Source organism: Schistocerca gregaria, chromosome 9 (genome assembly GCF_023897955.1).
Source record: "Schistocerca gregaria isolate iqSchGreg1 chromosome 9, iqSchGreg1.2, whole genome shotgun sequence".
Taxonomy (NCBI): Eukaryota; Metazoa; Arthropoda; class Insecta; order Orthoptera; family Acrididae; genus Schistocerca; species Schistocerca gregaria.
In genome coordinates, this window is record NC_064928.1 from 130,805,605 (window position 1) to 130,829,246 (window position 23,642).

Genomic DNA, 23,642 nt, shown 5'->3' on the forward strand with positions numbered 1-23,642 from the left:
CGTCAGTATAGTTCTTCCCTCTTCACGCCAGCCTGCGTGAGCTAAAACGCGTGCATTTCGGCCACCTCTAGCTCTTCTGCCAACACAATAGTTTTAACCTAGGGGCAGCTGTTGTCACGTTGTCTTCCTGGAGAGAGGCTAGTCAGCGTGCGATTGGCTGACCTCTTCTCAAAGTCTTCTCTTCGTTCCCGACTGGCGTGCCAGCACTGACTTCACGCTGTAACAGCAAGTGCATGATAATCAACCATTCAGAAATGCAGATGTTCTTAGAGAATTAATTGAAACAATCTTTTTGGGGTGTCAGCTGCGCCATGAAGTCTTGTTGTCACAAGTTTTCCACGATTTTTCTGCTCGTCAAAACCATACAACTGCACGACGCCACAATTAGACTTCTCTGAAGATGAGGAATGTGAAGCTCTTCGAAACGATGCAACAATACTGTACCAATGAAAAGTTCATATCAAAAACCAGTCTCGTAATTTTCTCATTTTTTTTTTATTTTAGTGCATAGGTACCTACGATTTTAACTGATGAGATTTGGAGGAATGAACTTTTGTACTCACTTTCTGCAGCTCAAAGATACGATGGTTGTGCAAAAACATCTATTGTCAAAAACGGATGCAACAAAAACAGCCTTTTTCATTTGGTTGGGGTCTTATAGTGTACCTCTACATCTACATTTACATGACTAATCTGCAGTTCCCTCTTAAGTGCTTGGCAGAGGGTTCTTCGAACCAACTTCAGAGCGTTTATTTACCGTTCCACACTCTAACAATGCTTTGGGAAAAATGAGCATGTAACTTTTTATGTGCAAGCTCTGAATTCTCTTATTTTATTGCAATGGTCATTTATTCCTACGTAGGCTGGAGACAATGACATATTTCACATTCAGAGGAGGAAGTTGGTAACTGGAATTTCGTGTAAAGATCGCGCCATAACAAAAAGAGCCTTTGTTTAAATGACTGCCGTCCCAACTCGTTGTTATATCCGTGACATTCTCCCCCTATTTCACGATAATACAAAACGAGATGCCCTTCTCTAACTCTTTCGATGTCAAACTTCCTGGCAGATTAAAAGTGTGTGCCGGACCGAGACTCGAACTCGGGACCTTTGCCTTCAGCGGCCAAGTGCTCTGCCAATTGAGCTACCCAAGCACGACTCAGGACCTGTCCTCACAGCCTTACTTCTGCCACTACCTCGTCTCCTACCTTCCAAACTTTACAGAAGCTCTGTGAGAACGGGGCCTGAGTCGTTCTTGGGTAGGTCAGTTGGTAGAGCACTTGGCCGCGAAAGGCAAAGGTTCCGAGTTCGAGTCTCGGTCCGACGCACAGTTTTAATCTGCCAGGAAGTTTCATATCAGCGCACACTCCGCTGCAGAGTGAATATCTCATTCTTTCGATGTCCTCTGCCAATCTGGTATGGTTCCTATTCAGCACAGCAATATTATAGCGGAGAACGAACAAGCATTACTATAGGTACTCCTTTTAGTAGACCTATTGCATCTCCTAAGTGTTCTGCCAGTAGAACGTAGTCTTAGGTTTACCTTCCCCATAACGTTATCTATGTGATCGTCCCAACTTAAGTTGTCCGTAATTATAATTCCTAGATATTTAGTCCAATTGGCAGCCTTAAAAATTTGCAAGATTTGTCGTGTAATCGAAATTTAATGGATTTATTTTCGTATTTTTGTGGATGACCTCACATTCTTCAAAGACAATTGTCACTTTTCCCAACATACATATACCGTATCTAAGTCATTCTGCAATTGGTTTTGATCTTCTGATGACAGAGACGGAGAATGACAGAAACATCTGCAAACAATCTAAGAGGGCTGCTCGTTTCTTGCCTGTGTTAAGCCTCAGCCTCTCTGACTCTGTAGTTAATTCGAAAGAGTGTTTCCAGAATCGCCAAGAGAGAAAGAGATAAAATGGAAGAAGGTGCTAAGTGTGATACATGTACACCACGCTGACAGAAATGTTCTCGCCAAACATCTTGAAGATATCTGAATCCAAATAATATTTCTATTCCTTCTTCTTTCCGCTAGCAAATTTCTCTGACCCGTCTTCTCTACAGCAACGTATGTAGGTGAACCGATATCTGCTCCCAATGGGTTGCAGCCACAAAAGACCGCGGTACTCATAGTTGGTAACAGCTGAACAAAGGAACCGCTCTCCTTGGAGTCAAAAAGTGTTGAAGTCTCATATTTTCCTGGTCTTATCAAGGTTGATAAGCAGAAACTAGTGCATGGAGATGGAACAGGCAGCGACGGTGGTGTAAGTTTACTGTATGCCTGTTTTCATTACAAAGTGTGAGTGATCGCTAACGCAACCAGCACCGAGCTAACTGTCACTAGAGAGGAGTTCATGGTTTTGCATCAAGCAGTCGAGGTTGACTATGCACTGGAAAGCAGTGTCTGAACTCAGGCAACAGCTCACCAGAGGATATGAAAGAAGGGGACAGTAACAGTCTTCAGACATTTCCTCACTCATTAAGGTACCTTGCTGGAGATCACGTGTGTTTGTCCCTCCTGGTACAGAGAAAAAATGGTTCAAATGGCTATGGGCACTATGGGACTTAACATCTCAGGTCATCAGTCCCCTAGAACTTAGAACTACTTAAACCTAACTAACCTATGGACATCACACACATCCATGCCCGAGGCGACCGTAGCGGTCGCGCGGTTCCTGGTACAGAGAAATAAGATGTTGAACACTACTTTCCCCATCGATTAGAATTTCGTCTTTATTTCGCATAAGAAACAGAATTAAATCATTGAAGTTGGCGATGGTACCTTAACCTTTCGTTCAGTAATACACTAGCACACTACAATGTTATTAAAGTATAATTACTACAGCTGTCGTGCCATTCCTTCCTACTCCCACATAAAGTTACTGAGAAAAAGAAAGCCCTTGCAAATAACAACTGTATTTAAAAAAAATTACTGGTATCTAAGATGACTGGTAAGTTTATATAACGATTTATGTAAGACTTACATATACAATATAAAAATTTAATTGAGAACAAGGCGAAGGAAAACGATTATCAATGTTTTATCGCCCTCATGAAAAATGTAACTTTATGGCAAAGACTGCTTTGCAATCAACCATTCTTCATTGGATGATTATGAGATAATCAGTAGATGTGACATTTCAAGTGAATGGAAATCCATAGTGACTGAAGCAATGACAGCAGGTAGACTTTTTTTTAAATACGAGGGCTTTTCGAAAAGCAAGAAACGATCCGTCGTGAAATGGAAATCCGATGACACTTTGCACAGATGTGTTGGCCGTGTCTCTACTATGCCTGTAGATAGCGTCACGTCAGTCTACTCAGTTCTGAGCTCACAGCGAGCGCCTAACGATACCTTAAAAATAGTGTCTCCTGCAAAGTACGGGTGCCTGTCGAGATCTTCGCCTGATTTCATGCAACCACACATAGCGCAACTGTTATGCGTTTCTTTCCTCATGACAGTTCTCTGCGTCACACTGGAAGGGCAATGAGGACGCTCCTGCAGCGTTTTCCATGGGAAGTGTTTGATCGCCCACCATACAACCCAGACGAGGGTCCCTCTGCTCAAATGAACCGCCAACTACGAAGACAACATTTGAGCACTGACAACGAGCTGCATCCCAGCGTAGATATTTGTCAGACAGCACGGGAGGCTGACTTCTAAGTCAAGAGTTAAAATGCTTCAAATGGCTCTAAGCACTATGGGATTTAACATCTGAGGTTATCAGTCCCCTAGACTTAGAACTACTTAGACCTAACTAAAGTACATCACACACGTCCATGCCCGAGGCAGGATTCGAACCTGCGACCATAGCGGCAGATCGGGTCAGGACTAAAGTGCCTAGAACTGCTCGGCCACACTGGCCAGCTGTGTCAAGGGTAATAGAAAATTGGTACAACGCTACGACAGCTGTCTAAGTCTGAGCGGCGGCTGTCTAGAGAAGTATCTTGAAGGAGTAGCCAATTGTTGCAAATTAGACAGTCTTGATTTTCACTGCTGCTTCCATTTTGTGACCGACTGTTTCTTACTTTCCACATAGCTCTCGTACAATACATTTCCTCTCTTCACTCCAAATATTATAGCTGGCGTGATTTGAATGACGATTCATATCATTTTAGCTTATTATAATTTCCTTCCTTTATACATATTTTTATAGCTGTGGTGTTACTTAAGGAAGGATCGTTTCCTACTTAATTCAGATTCTTACTTGTGATTCTAAGTAATTCTACCTGGTTTGCCACCACTACTTGTCCTGTTCAACCTCTTATCTCAGAGCAACACTTACATCCTACATCTCGTCCTGTAATTAGTAATTTTGGCATCGTAGCTAGCACTAGTACCGTTTTCCGTATCCTCTGTCAGCCTATCCCCTTTTCTGTTCGGATTTCCGAAGAGTAACGCCGCACTTCTTATTTGGCCTATAAGTTTTCATTTTTATTTCTTAGATAATAGATAATAATCCACATCTACATCTGTACTGCATAGGCCACCTAGGGCCTGTCGTGGAGGATCCTTCTAACCTCACTACCTATTCTCCTTCTTCGGATTCCATTCATTAATGGCCTGCGGGAATAATGACTGTCATAAAGCTCCAGATGACATCCAGTTTCTCTAATTTTCTCGTCATTATCATGGGGCGGCACGTATCTACGATGAATTAATATTGTTCGACTGTTTCTGGAACGCACCCTCTTGGAACATAAATAGTGAACTTTTACACCGCTTCTTTCGCAACAGCCGTCGTTGCTGTTTCTTTAGTGCCCCCGTAACACCCTAGCGCGGACGAAACGATCCCTTGACGAAACTCTTCGGTCCTCTTATGATCTTCTCTATCTCTTCTGTTAATTCTAGTTTATAAGTGGCCCACTGTGCAAGAATCGCTCCAACAAGTGTTTTGTAAGCAACGTTTTTTATGGATAAATTACATTTCCTTAAGCTCTACATCTACAACATAATCCTCAAACCACCAAATGGTGCATGGCGGAGTGTGCTCTGTACCACTACCAATCATTTCTTTCCTGTTCCACTCGCAGACAGAGAGAGGGAGAAACGATTGTCTGCATGCCTCAGTATGAGCCCTAATTTCCCGTATCTAATCTTGCTGCTCCTTACGAAAAATGTATCTTGGGGGCAGTATAGAAGTTCTGCTGTCAGCTTCAAATACCGTTTCTATAATGTTTCTCAATAGTGTTCCTCAAAATGAACGTCGCCACGGACTCCCATTTGACTTCCCGAATCATTACTGTAACACGTGTTGTTCGAACCTACCGGTAACAAATATAGCAGCCCGCCTCTGAATTTCTTCGATATCTTCCTTTAATCTGACCCGGTGTGGGTCCCCAAACACTCGAGCAGTACCCAAGAATAGGTCGCACCAGCGTCCTACATGTGGTCTCCTTTACAGGTGAACCACACTTTCCTAAAATTCTTCCAACAAACCGTAGTCGACGATTGGCTTTTCCTACCACAACCCTGACATAGCCGTTCCAGTTCATTACAGTTTGCAACATTACGCTCAGATATTTAAACGATGTGACTTTATCAAGCAGGACACAACTAATGCTGTACCTCAACATTATGGTTCGTTTTTCCTACTCATCCGCATTGACTAACATTTCTCTACATGTAGGACAAGCTGCTATTCATCACACCAATTAGAAATTTTGTCTAAGTCGTTTTGTGTCTTCCTACAGTCACTCAGCTTCGACACCTTACCAAGCTCCACAGCAAACAACCGCTGATTGCTCCCCCACTCTGTCCACCAGAACATTTATGTATACAGAGAATAAGAGCAGGCCTACACACATCCCTTGGACACTCTTGTCTGTACTGCTATGTTTAAGGAACACAGGTCATCGAGAACAATATACTGTGTTCTACTACTTAAGAAGTCTTCGAGCCATTCACGTATCTAGGAACAGACTCCGTATGCTTGTACCTTCATTAACAGTCTGCAGTTGAATATCATGTCAAATTCTTTCCGGATAAATATGGAATTTGCCTGTTGCTCCTCATCCACAGTTCACAGTATATCAAGCGAGGAAAGAGCTTTCTAAAACCGTGCTGATACGTGGACGAAAGCTCCTCGGTCTCTAAAAAATTTATTATATTCTAACTGAGATATTTTCAAGGACTCTGCAGGAAACCGGTGTTAAAAATACTGAGGATCTTCAGGCCAGTTGTCAGCAGTGTGATAATTGCCACAGCATAATGAGACTGGGTTGAGTATCCTCAATATTGCTTGAATAACAGTTGTATAATGGTTTCACATCAGTTATCAATGTTAAGAATGTGGGTCTGTAATTTCGTGAGTGCGTTCTTTTATCCTTCTCATACAGGGTGAGTCACCTAACATTACCGCTGGATATATTTCGTAAACCACATCAAATACTGACGAATCGACTCCACAGGACGAATGTGAGGAGAGGGGCTAGTGTAATTGGTGAATACAAAATATAAAAAAACGGAAGTATGTTTTTTAACACAAACCTACGTTTATTTAAAATGGAACCCCGACAGTTTTGTTAGCACATCTGAACATATAAACAAATACGTAATCAGTGCCGTTTGTTGCATTGTAAAATGATAATTACATCCGGAGATATTGTAACCTAAAGTTGACGCTTGAGTACCACTCCTCCGCTGTTCGATCGTGTGTGTCGGAGAGCACCGAATTACGTAGGGATCCCAAGGGAACGATGATGGACCTTAGGTACAGAAGAGACTGGAACAGCACATTACGTCCGCAAGCTAATACCTTTTTATTGGTCTTTTCACTGACGCACATGTACATTACCATGAGGGGTGAGGTACACGTACACACGGGGTTTCCGTTTTCAATTACGGAGTGGAATAGAGTGTGTCCCGACATGTTCAACGTGGTGGCCATTATTTGCTGCACACAATTGCAATCTCTTGCGTAATGAATGTCGTACACGCCGCAGTACATCTGGTGTAATGTCGCCGTAGGCTGCCACAATACGGTGTTACATATCCTCTGGGGTTGTAGGCACATCATGGTACACATTCTCCTTTAACGTATTTCACATTGACTTAGAACCTCTTAGCAATTTTTCATAGGACCAAAATTTTCTCCGATTCTCGCCCATATCTGTTGCAAAGGTACGATGGTGTTTGTTGTACCTTTTCGCTCATAGATTTTATTCATACACACACGAATCTCTACTAACTTTTGCCTGCCCTCATACGCGCGTTCTCTTTTGAACCGAAAGTGAAACATCCTTTGCTTCCTCAGCATTTTCTGAATTGTTGCTAAACGACGGTGGATCTTTTCCGTCCTTAATCCACTTACCAGGCACATACCTTTCCAGAGCACGATTTACAATCTGTTCAAACTTTGCCTACAGAGTGTTACAAAAAGGTAAGGCCAAACTTTCAGGAAACATTCCTCACACACAAATAAAGAAAAGATGTTATGTGGACATGTGTCCGGAAACGCTTAATTTCCATGTTAGAGCTCATTTTAGTTTCGTCAGTATGTGCTGTACTTCCTCGATTCACCGCCAGTTGCCCCAATTGAAGGAAGGTAATGTTGACTTCGGTGCTTGTGTTGACATGCGACTCATTGCTCTACAGTACTAGTATCAAGCACATCAATACGTAGCATCTACAGGTTAGTGATCATCACGAACGTGGTTTTGCAGTCTGTGCAATGTTTACAAATGAGGAGTTGGCAGGTGCCCATTTGATGTATGGATTAGCACGGGGCAATAGCCGTGGCGCGGTACGTTTGCATCGAGACAGGTTTCCAGAACGAAGGTGCCCCGACAGGAAGGCGTTCGAAGCAATTGATCGGCGTCTTAGGGAGCACGGAACATTCCAGACTATGACTCGCGACTGGGGAAGACCTAGAACGACGAGGACACCTGCAATGGACGAGGCAATTCTTCGTGCAGTTGACGATAACCCTAATGTCAGCGTCAGAGAAGTTTCTGTTGTACAAGGTAGCATTGCTCACTGTATGGAGAATGCTACGGGAGAACCAGTTGTTTCCGTACCATGTACAGCGTGTGCAGGCACTATCAGCAGCTAATTGGCCTCCACGGCTGCACTTCTGAGAATGGTTCATCCAACAATGTGTCAATCCCCATTTCAGTGCAAAAGCTCTCTTTACGGATGAGGCTTCATTCCAAAGTGATCGAATTGTAAATTTTCACAATCAACATGTGTGGGCTGACGAGAATCCGCACGCAATTGTGCAATCAAGTCATCAACACAGATTTTGTGTGAATGTTTGGGCAGGCATTTTTGGTGATGTCTCGATTGGGCCCCATGTTCTTCCACCTACGCTCAATGGAGCACGTTATCATGATTTCATAGGGGATACTCTACCTGTGCTGCTAGAACATGTGCCTTTACAAGTACGACACAACATGTGGTTCATGCACGATGGAGCTCCTGCACATTTCAGTCGAAGTGTTCGTACGCTTCTCAACAACAGATTCGGTGACCGACGGATTTGTATAGGCGGACCAATTCCATGGCCTCCACGCTCTCCTGACCTCAACCCTCATGACTTTCATTTATGGGGGCATTTGAAAGCTCTTGTCTACGAAACCCCGGTAGAGACTCTTCGTGCTCGTATTGTGGACGGCTGTGATACAATACGCCATTCTCCAGAGCTGCATCAGTGCATCAGGGATTCCATGCGACGGAGGGTGGATGCACGTATCCTCGCTAACGGAGGACATTTTGAACATTTCCTGTAACAATGTGTTTGAAGTCACGCTGGTACGTTCTGTTGCAGTGTGTTTTCATTCCATGATTAATGTTATTTGAAGAGAAGTAATAAAATGAGCTCTAACATGGAAAGTAAGCATTTACGGACACATGTCCACATAACATATTATCTTTCTTTGTGTGTGAGGAATGTTTCCTGAAAGTTTGGCCGTACCTTTTTGTAACACCCTGTATAACTCGTGTCCTCTGATTCTCTCAGTGAGTCTCAGCCTGAAATATGCTTTCCTTAACATTCCTGTTACGTGGTGACGCCAATTTTGGTGGTTATGGCCGACTACTCCTAGGTATTTTACCAGAGCTTATGTTTGCACTGATTCATCGCTAATAGCGTAATCGAACAGTAGGCGTATTTTGTCGCCGATTTCTGAGAATGTACGTTTGTAGCAAAGCATTGTATGCTGCTGAAACATGGGCTGTGGAAAAACTGGAACCGAAGAGAATTGAAGCATTTGAGATGTGTTGCTACAGGCGAATGTTGGAAATTAGGTGGACTGATAAGGTAAGGAATGGGGAGGTTCTGCGCAGAATCGGAGAGGAAAGGAATTTGTGGAAAACACCGACAAGGAGAACAGAACATTGATGACACAAAAAAAGTCTGATACTTAAGCTTCAAAAATAAAATGTGTGTGAAATCTTATGGGACTCAACTGCTAAGGTCATCAGTCCCTAAGCTTACACACTACTTAATCTGAATTATCCTAAGGACAAACACACACACCCATGCCCGAGGGAGGACTCACACCTCCGCCGGGAGCAGCCGCACAGTCCATGACTGTAGCCCCTCAGACCGCTCGGCTAATCCCGCGCGGCACTTAAGCTTCATTTATGCTCAGTGCTGACTGTCAGTCCCTACACCAATGACAGCTCCTCCGTAAGATCTTCCTGCATTTCGCTACAGCATCTGGCGTTGAAGCCTCCTGTAGACAAGAGCGTCATCTGCAACAGCCTCATCGAGCTTTCCCGTTTTCCACTACATCATTTACATACAGGGCGTTTCAAAAATACTTTTAAGAAACAAGAGAAAAAGATCATTTAAACATATGTTCGAAAATCCTTCGTTTCCGAGTTATTAAAGAAATCTTAAGTTGAATGCCTTTCCAGGTACAGCCTACCACATCTTACCTATGCTCCTGTTTGCCTCAACATATGATGCTTTGTTGCCAGGGAGACTTGTTTGCATTCGTCATTCGTGTATCTTCAATGTGTCTATTGAGTACATGTATTTATACGAGGATTGATCCAGAAGTAAGGTTCGCGTCATTTTCACAAATAGATTGTTTATTCTCCTATAAATTCACATCGTTGGAAAGAAGAAAGTTAGCTCTATTTTTCTACATAATCGCTATCTTTTTCTAGTCATTTTTGAAGACGGTGATCCAATTTCTGTACCTCTATGTTGTAGAAGTCCGCTGCTAACCCGTTGAGGAGTTGTTTCACCTCTTCTATGACTTTGTCGGCGCTCCGTGAGCGTTGGCCAGTCTTGCGTTCCTGTAACTTGGGGAACAAGTGATAATCACTAGGCGCGAGGTAGTGGATGAGGCCTGGCAGTCCAACCAAAGTGTGCAGAAAGCACCTGGACCTTCTTCTGACTGGCGCTAAACTCCCCGTACCATTCCGGTCGTGTTGAACCGACAAACACTCGTTGCCATACACTTGTGGCAACTGGCGATGAATATCCACGGGTTGAGTCCATTCTGCGTGCAAAAAACCGCATTACGGAACGAATCTCGCAGTGTGCGATATCACCAATGGGCACCTCCGTCGCGGACGGCTGCTGAGACAATACTGGGCGGCGCAGCGAAGAGCGGTGGGGCGGAATCGAGAGCCGAGCACAGCGCGTCGACGGATTTCGCCCAGCACTTCACCGTGCAGCTGGAGTCGTAACACGACGCCCTGTAGCTGCACGGAAAGCATTATTCAACATGGTGGCGTTGCTGTCAGGGTTCCTCTGAGCCATAATCCGCAGGTAGCGGTCATCCACTCCAGTAGTAGCCCTTGGGCGGCCTGAGCGAGGCATGTCATCGACAGTTCCTGTCTCTCTGTATCTCCTCCATGTCCGAACAACATCGCTTTGGTTCACTTCGCGACGCCTGGACTCTTCCCTTGTTGAGAGCCCTTCCTGGCACAAAGTAACAACGAACCGCGGTATTGAACGTCTAGGCATTGTTGAACTACAGACAACACGAGCCGTGTACCTCTTTCCTGGTGGAATTACTTGAACTGATCGGGTGACGGACCCCTCCGTCTAATAGGCGCTGCTCATCGATGGTTGTTTACATCTTTGGGCGGACATAGTGAACAGTCAAAGGGACTGCGTCTGTGACACAATACTTAATGCAGGAATTCTGGGAACAGGGGTGATGCAAAAACTTTTTTTTTGGTGAACGCTAGAAAAAGGTATAGTAGAGTCAAGCCTATTAAAAGAGCGCACTGCTCGCTTTGCATCGCTACAGACCTGTACGGTGGTCACGTGATACTCGACTGCTGAGGTAATTCAGGCAGTCAGGTAGTGGGCATGTGCGAGTCGACAGTATGGAGTTACCAGCAGCAGGATTGGACGAGGTCTGCCACCACCATGCCGTGAACGAAGTTGCCTGATTTGCCGGTGTATCAACGCGGACAGTCCAAGGTGTCCACATGGTCGTAAAAAGCTCATAACTAAAAGTGATAGAAGTCGCCTGGGAGAAACTGCTGCTGTCGTTGAATGCAGATGTATCTCAACAAGTTTCCTAGTGAAAATTACTTATAGACGGCTACTTCGCCAACACCACTGCCCCAAAGGCTCGTAAAATTGCTCATTTTCATTGGGCCGAACACAGAAGTTGGACAGCAGCTGATGGCAGGCGTGTAGTGCGATTCGACATTTTGAGGTGTAGCTCCTTTTCAAATTACATAATGCGTCACGTGCACTGGTGCGCCAAAGAAACGTTTGAAGTGCAATGTGTAGAGTATTCATTTCAGGTCAGCGATGGTTGTGTGATGTTATGGGGTCTTTCGTCATGCCAATAACTCCACCTGGTTATTCATGTTATGTGTAAGTGCCATACCTGAAGAAACCGATGTTGCTTTCGATATTCTCGGTGGTCAGCTCGTGCCCTTTCTTCTACATTTTAGAGTGTGTCAGGTCTTCCGAGATGACAACAACTGTGCTCCCTGGAGTGGCTGCATATGATGCTAGTTTGGTGAACACTCAGACATCGTAATCGCACCTCCATAGGCCCGCTAAATCCCCATTCCTAATCCTGTAGTTCAGCACTATTTGCAAGAGCAGGACAATCAACAACTCTGGAGTTTGATAGCTCTACAGGATTAGATAATCCATGAGTGGTTCAGCTGTATGTGCCATACCTAAAGAAACAGACGGGCTCTCTTCATAGTTGACTTGAAGGCTACAGGGATGTTACACGACATTGGCATCATGTCTGCTGGTACTGAAAAGTTTTATTACCATTGTGCTTATGTACCATCGTCTTCAGCAAATTTTCCTCAGTGAGCAAGTTTTGGGGCTCTGTGTACCTCTGATGCTATCCTTCTTCGTCCACATCTACATTCACACCCTCCAAGCCGGCGGTTGGCGGATGGATCTTCTGGGACTACTTTCGATCACGTGAGTGGCGTAGGAAAATACTCCCATTGTCGATCGCGTCCTCTAGCACTGCTGTGGATACGCAGCTCACGGGTAGCGGGCCCTGGAGGCCGTTGGCAGAGACACGAGGAGGCTGTGTTTTGCTCCCTAGCAGCGTCCACGGTCGTACCGGAAACGTCTGATTTGTTTACACTTGCTGTGTTGAAGGCATCCCACATCTCTGTTCTGTCATGCGGGAAGTCGATGCTGCAGGCGGACGGCACGTACGCTGTATGTCCGGCAGAACAGAAAGGACGCCGTTACGTTCATCAACCATCTTAGCTTCGTTCTATCACGTCGTCTTCTTTCCCTGTTAAATTAGTGATAAGGGGAAGTAACAGCTAAGCATGGCCTGATGAACTGATAACCCTATCTCTCGCAGTTGAATAACGTCTTATTAGAAATCGAGTAGTGGAAAGTGACCTTACAGATTGAGCACAACATTTGTACCTATTCCACATAACACAATTACGATGCTGTCGGACACTGAAAAGACATCGCTTTACAGCTCCTCTTACTCATTGTTGCTAGGTCAGTTGTGGTTTTGGAAAAAACAGGAATGCTCAGGATATTTTCACGTAAACGATGAAATGGCTCTCCAATTTTTATTGAAAACTATTTATTTCCATTTCTTAGAACAAGGACAAGGCGTTCAGCATGTACATATACATATACATCTACATCTATATTCATACTCAGCAAGCCACCCAATGGTGTGTGGCGGAGGGCACTTTACGTGCCACTGTCATTAACTCCCTCTTCTGTTCCAGTTGCGTATGGTTCACGGGAAGAACGACTGTCTGAAAGCCTCCGTGCGCGCTCGAATCTCTCTAATTTTACATTCGTGATCTCCTCGGGAGCTATAAGTAGGGGGAAGCAATATATTCGATACCTCATCCAGAAAAGAACTCTCTCGAAACCTGGACAGCAAGCTACATCGCGATGCAGAGCGCCTCTCTTGCAGAGTCTGCCACTTGAGTTTGTTAAACATCTCCGTAACGCTATCACGGTTACCAAATAACCCTGTGACGAAACGAGCCGCTCTTCTTTGGATCTTCTCTATCTCCTCCGTCAACCCGTTCTGGCACGGATCCCACACTCATGAGCAATACTCAAGCATAGGTTGAACGAGTGTTTTGTAAGCCACCTCTTTTGTTCATGGACTACATTTTCTAAGGACTTTCCCAATGAATCTCAACCTGGTACCCGCCTTACCAACAATTAATTTTATATGATCATTCCACTTCAAATCGTTCTGCTCGCATACTCCCAGATATTTTAGAGAAGTAACTGCTACCAGCGTTTGTTCCGCTATCATATAATCATACCATAATGGATCCTTCTTTCTATGTATTCGCAATACATTACATTTGTCTATGTTAAGGGTGAGTTGCCACTCCCTGCACCAAGTGCCTATCCGCTGCAGATCTTCCTGCATTTCGCTACAATTTTCTAATGCTGCAACGTCTCGGTATACTACAGCATCATCCGTGAAAAGCCGCATGGAACTACCGACACTATCTACTTGGTCATTTATATATATATTGTGAAAAGTAATGGTCCCATAACACTCCCCTGTGGCACGCCAGAGGTTACTTTAACTTCTGTACACGTCTCTCCATTGTTAACAACATGCTGTGTTTTGTTTGCCAAAAACTCTTCAATCCAGCCACACAGCTGGTCTGATATTCCGTAGGCTCTTACTTCGTTTATCAGGCGACAGTGCGGAACTGTATCGTACGCCTTCCGGAAGTAAAGGAAAATAGCATCTACCTGGAAGAATGTATCTAATATTTTCTGGATCTCATGAACAAATAAAGCGAGTTGAGTCTCACACGATCACCGTTTCCGGAATCCATGTTGATTCCTACAGAGTAGATTCTGGATTTCCAAAAACGACATGATACTTAAACAAAAAAACATGTTCTAAAATTCTACAACAGATTGACGTCAGAGATATAGGTCTATAGTTTTGCGCATCTGCTCGATGACCCTTCTTGAAGACTTTTCCAATCATTTGGAAGCTTCCGTTCCTCTAGAGACTTGCGGTATTTACAGTAAATATCAGAACGTTCATAATAAACATCCCGTCCTCCCCTAACACATAATGATTTAGATTTATAAATTTATAAATAATTTGAAACGACAGTAAAAGCTATTATCGACGAGAGACTGAGGTAACCATGCAAGATGAAAAAGAAGGGGTCTTATTGTCTCTCGTTCATCCGAGATACACACAGAAAAAATGGTGTCCTGTTGTTTACTATTCGTTATGGTAACTCCCCCTAGCATACAGGTACTCATTCCGTTTGAACTTCTGACCTCCATGAAATGCGTTGTGACAATATGTAGCAACATTAGAATGGCCAGCGTACAATAATTACTGATACCAGCTCAGAAAGTCGTCACAATGAACAACAGATGACCCACTAAAAGGAAATCAGCCTGAGGCTTTTCACACGAAATATTGCAATGAAGGATCTTGTGGTGTACATACTGTAAGACCTTCGCTACACACACCATCAGATTATTTGACTTGTCACTCTAACGAAGTAGGCGAGTGTCAGCAACATGTCTTGTAGTCTTATCGTGGCGTGTTTATCTTCTGCCGTTAGGTCAGATGATAGAAATGCCACTTGCACGCTAGAGTAGCAGATTGACGGTGACCAACTTTAAACAGAACTTGATTAATTTTCCCACACATTTATTAAAATAATAAAAAGGATATGCGTTAGGTAACCTGATTCTTGATGCTGTTTACAGCTGACAGTCTGAAGTTCTTTTGGTCTTGGTATGTTAATCATATTCTCACATATCTCTGATACTTGACAAAGCGTCTATTCCTTTATCTTCATGGCTATGTACAGGAATATGATAATATTATTAGTCACTGACTGAAACTTGACTATAGACTGGTACAGACTAATGTAGACTGGTGCAGACAAATGCAGACTGGTTAATCGGAGGTCTGTACACTCGTTATAATACCTCACGCGTTCAGGTATCACTGCGTGAGTGTGATCCGCGAGGAGACAGGGTTCTACAATAGCAGCAATCTCATTGGCTGCATGACATATTAATACGCGGATCGGCGGAAGCAGAATTTGGTTCGTCTCTAAGGCAGCGCCATCTCGTAGTGCGGAGACGGATGAGAGCAGCGCCTGCGCTGTTGTGCTTAGCGGGGCGCGCTGTAGTGGGAAAATTGTTTACGTGGTGACTACGCGGAACTATGTACACAACAGATCTCAAACAAGAGATTGTCTGCCCCGATAGTTGAGTGGTCAGCGTGACGGATTGCCCGGGTGCGATTCCTGGCTGGGTCGGGGATTTTCTCCGCTGAGGGACTGGGTGTTGTGTTGTCTTCATCATCATTTCATCCCAATCCGGCGCGCAGGTCGCCAAATGTAGCATCAAATATAATGAGACTTGCACCAAGGCGGCCGGACCTGCCCCGTAAAGGGCCTCCCGGCCACTGAATCCAAACGCTCTTTTCCATTTTCATTACAAGAGATTTACCAACTTACAACCGACTACTGTGGCGATTACAGCTCACCTCGCTTCATCATTCTAAGCCTGTCAAAACACCGTCAAAATGAAATAAAAACGCCGTACCTGCTGATTGTGAAGATTTACAATCTGATCACGTTGAAACGAAGTCTCATTCGTGAAGAGTGCACGTTCACTGAAGTGAGGGTTGATGCATTCTCGTATGAATCATTCACAGAAATGTACTTGCGCAGGAAAATTATCTGCTGACAATGCCTGCACGCGCTGTACAAGGTATGGGTACGGCAGGTTATCCTGCAGCATTCTCCAGTCAGGCACGTGGTCAACATACTTTGTTGCAGCTGTTTATCTTGCGCTGATACTAGAGGAAATTGCTCATTCAGTTCAGGTGTCCTCGCCCTTCTACGCTTCCCCTAGTGGCGAGTAGCATGCTTACACTCCCATCCACCATAATATGGTGCTCTGGACATTTCGTGTAAGAAAACGCTTCCTGTAAGATTGGTACATTCATGAACCACCACTTGTACACTCACAAAAAATTTTAACACACGTGCGAGCACTAACAGTCCCCCTTTCTTTTAACTTCTCACATATTGTGCATATACTATGACCAACAGAAACGTGTGCAGTAAAATGAAACTTAAATTGAAGAACTGGTTTCTAGAAAGTTTTATGACATGAGAATACAGTTACAAAGGTGCAGAAAACATCATTAAAGAACATAATAATACAGATAACATTTGTAGCAATACAAGCTTTACAAAAGAATAGAAATAAACAGATACATCAGTGTTACAGGAATTATGACATAAGCAAATAAATAAAAAAATGAGAAGAGCTCTCGAAACATTAACTTCACACATGAGCATTAAAACAGAACAGAATAAATAATGTCCAAACATCTTTACAAAGTAAATAACATATTATTAATGCAAATTATATTTGAGGATAACAGCATTCCTTATTATTGCGAACGTAGCTTAGTATTAGAAAAATTCAACACAATAACTCTTATCAGCTAAACACAGAAGACAGGAAGAACACAAATACACAAGGGTACATAAACACATAGCGGAATAACACAAAAGGAAAGGACATAGTTCGTTTTTAGTATAACATTTGTTACTGCAGTCCAACTCAAATGTTCATTCCATAGATCTTTCCTCTTATTTCAACATTTGTTCCCATTTAAAAATCCTATCTAGGCATGATTTCTGTATTTATATATTCACATATTTCTTACCTCATTATTTATATTCCAGTATCCTACCTCATCATTCATTTACAAGAAAATCCTAGCTAAACCTGTTGTCCCTAAACCCTACTTTTTTGTTCATATGCTCTTTCAAAATAATTATTCTTCATTGTTCACTACTTTTATGGACAAACCTTTTTCTTATACCTTGTCAATGCGTTTCTTCCAATTCATCAGAACATTTGTTTGCCACGATCAGTGTCATTATAAGGTAACTAGAAAATTAGTTCTAACATGTCCATAAAAAATTTGCAGACTCTTGTCCATATAGCACATTTTCTTCCTGAAAGTTTGGGCATAAATTTTTGTTACACGCTGTATGTATTGGGTGAGGCACATAAGATGTAACACGTCTTTTATTTCATCAAACTTTAATCTTCATGTATTCTATGTCAGAAGAGGTACCGAAACTGGAATGGCTCTATTAAACGGAACAACGTGAGCGAAGTGATAAACACTTGCTGATGTTTGCGTGGAAACATTTCGCAAAAAAAAGTTTAAGAAATGTGCTATTTCATTGTATACACTATCGAGAGGGGGGGGGGGGGGGAGGAGGCTCCCATGCCAGGCATCTTTCAAAACAAGTCGTATGAACAATACGCTTTATAATGTTACATATCGCTTACTACCAGAAGAACAGTGGTTACCACACTGGATTCGGATTCGGAAGGACGACCTCTACATCTACATCTACATGGATACTCTGTAAATCAGATTTAAGTGCCTGGCAGAGGGTTCATCGAACACCTTTACAATTCTCTATTATTCCAATGTCGTATAGCTCACGGAAAGAATGAACACCTATATCCTTCCGTACAACTGATTTCCCTTATTTCCTATGTAGGTGGGTGTCAACAAAATATTTTCACATTCGGAGGAAAAAGTTGGTGATTGGAATTTCATGAGAAGATTTCGTCGATCGATAAACGCCTTTCTTTTAATGATGTCCAACCCAAATCCTGTATCATTACTGTGACCCTCTCTCCCATATTTCGCGATAATACAAAATGTGTGGTCCTTCTTTGAACTTTTTAGATGTACTCCATCAGCCCTATCTGGAAAGGATACCACATCGCGCAGCAGTATTCTAAAAGAGGACGGACAAGCGTACTGTAGGCAGTTTCCTTAGCAGGTCTGCCAATAAAACGCAGTCTTTGGTTAGCCTTCCCAACAACATTTTCTATGTGTTCCTTCCAATTTAAGTTGTTCGTAGTTGCAATACCTAGGTATTTACTTGAATTTACAGCTTTTAGATTACACTGTAACCGAAGTTTAACGAGTTCCTTTTAGCACTCATATGTATGACCTCACACTTTTCGCTATTTAGGGTCAGCTGCTACTTTTCGCACCATTCAAATATTTTTTTCTAAATTGTTTTGCAGTTTGTTTTGATCTTCTGATGACTCTATTAGTCGATAAACGATAGCGTCATCTGCAAACAACCGAAGACTGTTGCTCAGGTTGTCTCCCAAATCGTTTATATAGATAAGGAACACAACCTTGGAGAACGACAGAAATCACTTCTGTTTTATTCGATGACTTTCCGTCAATTACTACGAATTGTGACCTCTCTGACAGGAAATCACAGATCCAGTCACATAACTGAGACGATATTCCATTAGCACTCAATTTCACTACGACCCGCTTGTGTCGTTCAGTGTTAAAAGCCGTCCGGAAATCTAGAAATACAGAACCGATCTGAGATCCCTTGTCAATAGCACTCAGCACTTCATGAGAATAAAGAGCTAGTTGTGTTTCACAAGAATGATGTTTTCTAAACCCATGTTGACTGTGTGTTAATAAACCGTTTCATTCGAGTTAATTCATTATGTTCGAACGCATTATATGTTCTAAAATCTTACTGCATATCTACGATATGGGCCTGTAATTTAGTGGATTACTCGTGCTACCTTTCTTGAATATTGGTGTGACCTGTGCTACTTTCCAGTCTTTGGGTACGGATCTTTCGTTGAGCCAACGGTTGTATATGATTGTAAAGTGTGGAGCTAGTGCATCGGCATACTCCGAAAGGAATCTAATTGGTATACAGTCTGGGCCAGAAGACAAGCTTTTCAAACCCTTCTCCACCAATCGTGGTTTAGGTTTCCCGTGATTTCCTAAAATCGCTTCGGGTAAATGCCGAGATAGTTCCTCTGAAGGAGCACGGCTGATTTCCTTCCATGTCCTTCCCTAATCCGAGTCTGCGCTCCGACGCTAATGGCGCCGTTGTTAACGGGGCGTTAAGCACTAACCTACTCCTCCTCCTTCCTATCACAATGTTCGTCGATGAACGGAAAGTAAATATCCCACGTTGAACTAACTATTCTGGTGTTTCAAGTTTAATATGCACTGAAACGCCAAAGAAACTGGTATAGGCAAGCATATCGAAATACAGAGATATGTAGACAGGCGGAATACGGCGCTGCGGACAGCAACGTCTACATAAAAAAAAATTGGGAAATTTGCAGTAAGGTCTTGTGGACCAAAGTGCTGATGTCATCGGCCCCTAAGCTTACGCACTGCTTAATCTAACTTAAACTAACTTACGCTAAGGACGACACACACACTCATGCTCGAGGGAGACTCGAACCTCCGACGGGGAGAGCCGCGTGGACCGTGACAAGACGCCTGAGACCCCGAGGCTACCCCGCGCAGACGTCTACATAAGACAAGTGTCTGGCGCAGTTGTTAGATCGGTTACTGCAGCTGCAAAGCAGTTCATCAAGATTTAAATGAGATTGAACGTGGTGTTACAATCGGTGCAGAAGCGATTGGACACAACATGTTTGAGGTACCAATAAAGTGGGGATTTACCCGTACTACCATCTCACGAGTGTACCATGAATACCAGTAATCCGGTAAAACATTGACATCGCTGCGGCCGGACCCTTAACATAGACAAATGTAATGTATTGCGAATACATAGCAAGAAGGATCCTTTATTGTATGATTATATGATAGCGGAACAAACACTGGTAGCAGATACTTCTGTAAAATATCTGGGAGTATGCTTACGGAATGATTTGAAGTGGAATGATCATTTAAAATTAATTGTTGGTAAGGCGGGTACCAGGTTGAGATTCATTGGGAGAGTCCTTAGAAAATGTAGTCCATCAACAAAAGTGGTGGCTTACAAAACACTCGTTCGACCTATACGTGAGTATTGCTCATCAGTGTGGGATGCGTACCAGATCTGATTGATGGAGAAGATCCAAAGAGGAGCGGTGTGTTTCGTCACGGGGTTATTTCGTAAGCGTGATAGCGTTACGGAGATGTTTAGAAAAGTCAAGAAGCAGACTCTGCAAGAGAGGCGCTCTGCTTCGCGCCGTAGCTTGCTGTCCAGGTTTCGAGAGGGTGCGTTTCTGGATGAGGTATCGAATATACTGCTTCCCCCTACTTATACCTCCCGAGAAGATCACGAATGTAAAATTAGAGAAAGTCGAGCGTGCACGGAGGCTTTCCGGCAGTCGTTCTTCTCGCAAACCATACGCGACTGGAAGAGGAAAGGGAGGTAATGACAGTGGTAAGTAAAGTGCCCTCCGCCATACACCATTGCGTGGCTTGCAGATTATAAATATAGATGTAGATGTAAAAGATTCTGCAGTAACGGGACCAACGACGACTGAAGAGAATCGTTCAGCGTGGCATAACTGCAACCCTTCCGCAAATTGCCACAGATTTCAATGCTCGGCCATCAACAATGGCGGTGTGCGAACCGTTCAATGAAACATCATCGATACGGGCTTTCGGAGCTGAAGGTCCACTCGTGTACCCTTGATGGCTGCACAGCACATAGCTTTAGGCATCTCCTGCGCCCATCAACACCGACATTGGACTGTTGATGACTAGAAAAGTACTGCCTCGTCGGACGACGCGTGGATGGACGTGTACGGGTATGGAGACAACCTCATGAATCCATGGTCCCTGCATGTCAGCAGGGGACTGTTCAAGATAGTGGAGGCTCCCTGATGGTGTGGGGCGTGTACAGTTGGAGTGATATGGGACCCCTGATACGTTTAGATACGACTGTGACAGAGCTGACGTAAGCATCCTGTTTGATCACCTTCACCAATTCATGTCCATTGTGCATTCCGACAGACTTTGGAAATTCCAGCATGACTGTACGACACCCCACACGTCCAGAATTGCTACAGAGTGGCTCCAAACACAGTCTTCTGAGTTTAAACACTGACCACCAATCTCCCCAGATATGAACATTATTGGGCATCTCTGGGATGCTTTGCAAAGTTCTGTTCAGAGGAGACCTCCACCCTCTCGTACTCTTACGGATTTATGGACAGCCCTGCAGGATTCATGGTGTCAATTTCCTTCTGCACTACTTCAGACATTAGTCGACTCCATGCCATGTCCTGTTGCGACACTTCTGCGTTCTCGCGGGAGCCCTATACGATATTAGGCAGGTGTACCAGATTCTTTGGTTGTTCAATTTAGTTTCAAAAGGGCAGAATTATCATATTAGCAGATAAATGTTACTTACCTTGCTATGGCTTCCTCGTTGTCTAGTGTGTCGGTTCCTGTTTATTCTCTCTAATTGAAGTGTCCAAGGCTTTTTGTTTCAGTAAAAGTCGGTGGAATATTTTTGCTTTTTAACATAATCAGTGTTTATTGGTAAATTCCTAATATTTTCTACAACACAACCTGTTAAGTAAATGCATTGTGCAACATTTCAGCACAACACAACGTACTTGATAGTTACATTGACCAATCTCGACAACAACTGAAATTACTATTGCGCGTTTGGTGCCAATGACTATTACATACATAGCTGTCAGGTCATTCTAGAACAGGATGTAGTTCATATAAATTTCATTATGACTTTCTTAATTGAAATTAGTTTTCAGATATAATTTAGAGAATGTTTTCTGGAAATAATTATTTATATAATGATTTATGCACCTAATAATTAATAATGAAGGTTGCAAATTTTGATAAAGGTTGCAAATATTTATAAAGGTTGTAAATTTTTATAAAGATTACCTTCCTGTCTTCGTATAATTGTTGTTTGAATTACCGATAATAAAATTACAAAATCTGAAAATTAAAAGAGAAATTTTGTTTGCATGAAAACTAAAGTGTAACAATATTAGTTTCACTGTAAAATGGTGTTTGATTAATTTAAGTTAACAATTGTGATTTCTAATCTTCGTGGATCAAGATCGATGTTCCTAAATGGATCGACGTGAAAAATAAAATTATATTATCAGAAAAATTTGGAGATCAAATATACAGGGTGGTTATGATTAAACTTTCGTCATGTGAGAGAGTGATAAACGAGTGACTGTAGGACAAGGAAATTTTGTAAACACATTTGTAAGGACATTCTAAGAGTAGTAAAAAATAAACCATTGAAAGAACGACATTTTAGTTTGCACATGAGAGAGTAACATTTATTAATTTCTACCATGTTTATGTTACAGGTTACAAACGTTGCTCAGTGAGACGACCATTTTCATCCACAACAGCTTGTACAAAAGCCTTTTAGTGTTAAAATTTGTGCATCATGGTCTGCAAGGCCATTCACCCTTTTACTAAGAGAGTGCCCATATAGAGATGAAGAATGAATAAAACTGTTGTCTATGGCTGCGCTACTGTTCCCCTGCGCCCTAGATGGAAAAAACACGATCTAGCAACATCCTTTTTCTTGCACAATCATTTACAAAATTAATATTGAAGTTGCCACATATAACCAATTCCTGGTACTTCCTATAAAGTGAATCAAGAACCCTCTCTAGCTTGAGAAAATATACTCTGAAGTCAGAGTCAGGGGGCCAATAAACAACAAAATTCAGAAGTTTAGTTTCACTAAGCCGGCCGCTGTGGCCGAGTGGTTCTAGGAGCTTCAGTCCGGAACCTCGCTGCTGCTACGGTCGCAGGTTCGAATCCTGCTTCGGGCATGGATGTGTGTGATGTCATTAGGTTAGTTAAGTATAAGTAGTTCTAAGTCTAGGGGACTGATGACCTCAGATGTTGAGTCCCATAGTGTTTAGAGCCATTTGAACCTCTTTTTTTGGTTTCTCTAAATTCAACTTCCCTTGCACAACATTAAAATATCTGTTCAGTGCAGTGCCGTGATAGTTCTATAGACTCAAAGAGAATGCTGTATTTTTACGTACATGGACACTCCGCCATTCCACAAGGAACTCCTTGAAAAACAGCCAGCTTATCTGTATGCTGGTAAAGAAATTGACAAATTATTTAAGTGGTGCTCCGATATACCAATAACTTCAGAGTCAACATCTGTAAGCAGTTCACTAACTTTAATGCCTCTTATATTTTGATGAAACAGGCTAATTCCTTCTCTACTTGGAAACATGAGGTCCTCTGAGGATGATTCCTTAGAGGGACTTCCTTTAAGCAGGTATACCTATCAGCAGACTTCAGTGTAAAAAAGGTGCAGCTCTAATTCTAAGAATATATAATTCAACTCAAGTCAGGCCAAAATTTATGCGGTATCGGACATTTCA

At 42.9% G+C, this 23,642-nt stretch overlaps 1 protein-coding gene across 1 annotated transcript in view; it reads left to right on the plus strand.

The window, feature by feature from the left end:
* The window catches only part of LOC126292207 (esterase FE4-like), a 171,969-nt gene that overhangs the window by 35,847 nt on the left and 112,480 nt on the right, over nucleotides 1-23,642 (plus strand). The gene's annotated exons all lie outside the window — the stretch shown is intronic.